This window comes from Nannospalax galili, unplaced genomic scaffold, assembly GCF_000622305.1.
Source record: "Nannospalax galili isolate Female #2095 unplaced genomic scaffold, S.galili_v1.0 scaffold1007, whole genome shotgun sequence".
Lineage (NCBI taxonomy): Eukaryota > Metazoa > Chordata > Mammalia > Rodentia > Spalacidae > Nannospalax > Nannospalax galili.
The window spans coordinates 39,447-42,757 of record NW_008355473.1 but is presented as its reverse complement, the minus strand read 5'-3'; positions in this window follow the sequence as shown (position 1 = coordinate 42,757).

The window sequence follows — 3,311 nt, the reverse complement described above, 5'->3', positions numbered from 1 at the left end:
CCACCACACCCAGCTCCATTTAAAAAAAAAAAAAAATTTGTTTTTAATTTTATGAGTGTATTGCCTGCATATATGTAAGTGCGCCCATGTCACACAGTGCCTGTGGATGTCAGAAGAGGGCATCAGATCCCTGGAACTGGAGTTACAGACAGTTGTTAGCTGCCATGTGGGTGCTGGGACTCCAACCCAGGTCCTCTGCAAGAGCAGCCGGTGCCCTTGACTGCTGAGCCATCTCTCCAGCCCCCTGCATTTACCTTTTTGATGCATTCAGATATTTTTGGAGCACAGCCATGTGCTGATGCTAAGATGTTATTGTATGACAGGCTTCTAGGGTAGTGCAACACACACACACAGAGACACACACACACAGTACACACTTCACGCACATACCATACTACATACACAGATACATACACACCGTACCACATACACAGATACACACACACACGATTTGCTTGCCCCAGAAAGGGAACCCACCCACGACAGACCAAAGTAACAATTACATCAAAGTCCACCGTGGTGAACCAATGAAAGTTTATTGGAGTTACTAACAGGAGTGTGGCGAGGGGTCACTTACAGGGTCGGGAGTGTGGGTTGACTTACAGGGGCAGGGATGACTCAGAAGGTGCTGCAGCACTGGAAGCCCCCCACCGCCCACCCCCGAGGGTGCTGACTCATGAAGCTTTGGTCCTTCCGCGCTGTGCACAGCTTGCGATGGCCTGACAGGTGGGGGAATATCCTCCCCACTGTTGCCTACTTCTAAAAGCTAGAGAGAATATGAATTATTGAGGGGAAACCAGGATATTTATACTATGGGGGTGGTAGTAAAAAACTTTAGCTGATAGGTACGTTTAGGATGCCCCATTTACATGTGGCTCCTGCCAGCTGCCAGGCTGCCAGGCTGCCTGAAAAATCACACAGGAAAGGCTGGCAGTTTCCAGAGCTGGAGGCCATGTTTCTGTGATGGCTGCTTCAAAAGATGAGTCAGGAAGATGCCAGGAAAGCACCCTGCTGAAAAAGGAGTCTCTGCATTTGAATCTGAGCCCGTGGGCTTTCCGGACATGGAGAAACTGCTACTTTACACAGCAGGAGTCCCCAACATGCCAACTTTATTATTTATCAGTGGCCCTTTATCTATCTGACTGTCCAAAAATATGGCTAGGTTCTAGTCCTCATTGGGGAGTTATTGAGCCTGTTCTGTGTGTCCTGCCTCTTAGTCCAGCTCACTACTTTCTCCTTTTCACTGGTGACTCCTGCAGGCACAGAGCATGTAGGTGTCCCACCTACAGGAGGAGCAAATGGGGGCCTGCTAAGAAACTGAGGGCTGGCCAGGAGACAGAAGTAACCCCAGTTCCTCAGGGAGAAGGAAGCAGTGACCAGCTCCCCACATCTAGCCCCCCACATCTCACTCAGCAGTAAAGTAGGAAGAACTGTAGACTTCATTGATTCCTTAGTTGACACATTAACTGGTACACTGTGATGTCACTGGATGCTAATCCTTGCATCTCAAATGTCAGGGCATCCTAAAGGTTTTTTCTAAGGACATCATAAAAGCTCATCCCTCAGATGTCCTAAGCCAGTCTCTTGCCTCCAAGAGAGCAGTCCAAGGCACCATGGAGAACTGCTTCCCAAAACAGCATTTCTATACTTTCTCTTAACCTGAGGCCTTAAAAAAACGCTCCCAGGGCCGGGTGTGGTGGCACATACCTTAAATCCCAGCACTCAGGAGGCAGGTGGATCTCTGTGATCCAGAAGACAAAAAAGAAAAAAGAAAAAAAAAGCACCCCCTGCTTCCCTGCACTCCTGCCAGTCTCCTCTGCCTTCTGTAAAGCTAACAGCTTCAACAAGGGGAACCCTGCTGGTTTCCTCCCTATGATGGAACTTTTTAGACCTATGTAGATAAATTTAAACTCCATCCACATGTTCTTACTTTATGAGAGGTTAGAAGAAAATCCCCAGCTATTATGTGTATCTGTGTCTTTCAACTTTACACTGGACGGAAGTATTTCTGATCTAAGGGTCTCCAGGAATGCTTGGAAGGGAAAAAGAGCCACCTGCACTGGCAATGAGCAAATGGCTGGGTAAATGGCTAGATGGGACAGGCCTGTGTTGCCTGATTCAAGATCAGAGACTAGCCAGCACTGCCAGATCCAGGAAGGGAAGTATATCCCAGACTGACATGAGTCACTAGGTGATGCAGGTCCAAGAACCTAAGCTTTTATTCTTTCCTTTCCTTTCTCTTTTTGATACAAAAGCAAACATGGGAAATATAATCTAGCCTCACCATAAATTAAAAGAGTAAAAATCAACAGCAACACCTTTGGCCTAAAGCAACATTAAGAAAAACTTTGTCATCAGTACAGGCATCTCTCCCTCAGCTATTCAGCCCTGAAGAAGAGCAAGAGACATTAAGGTCTGTATGACAAACATCACCTGTTGCTCTTTTGTGCTACTAAGCCTTTCTCACATGTCAAGGAAATAGGGGTTTAAACTTTCTATCATTTTTTAACATTAGGTCCAGCTGGATTGCATGTAATTCAGTCATTGTGTGTCTGTGATAACTGTATTCATGTGTTTATTGTTCACAGCCACAGAAAAAAATTTAAGCAAATGTGAACATTTTAGTTTTTCTTTCATTCATTTTTATTATGTGTTAAAATTATTACTTTTTTTGGTATGACCAATTAAAATGCGCATGTGCAGGTTTATAAATGTATCTTGGGGACATATTAAAAGGCCTGATAAATCTGATAAATACTGCCTTATTAAATCAGGTACTCTGTTTCTGTTGTGTAGTTTTGTTTTGATTTTTTGTTTTCTTTGGGCTGGGGCGGGGGGTAATTCTCCCTATAGTTCCAGCTGGCCTGGAACTTGCTGTTTAGACCAGGTTGGCCTCCATCTCACAAAGATCTGCCTGTGTCTGCCTCCTAAGTGCTGGAATTAAAGGCCTGTGCCACCACACCCAGCTAAAATTAGGTACTCTGAACATCTTAGAACCTATTAAAATGATATTTTTGGGTTTATGTGTTTCATAAAAATCAAAATGTTCATTGTTTATATAAAACAACATTCATGAGCATGGTAGTACAGGCCTTTAATCCCAGCACTCAAGAGGCAGAGGCAGCCTGATATACATAGTGAGTTCCAGGCTGTCTGGGGCTACTGAGAGAACCTGTCTCAAAAAGACAAAAAAAAAAAAAAATCCCAACAGTATCAAAAAAAGAAAAGATTTCCCTCCAAAACAGATTCTAATATATATAATTTAAAAATTTTTCATTTTACAAGTCATGGGTAACATGAAAATCATGATT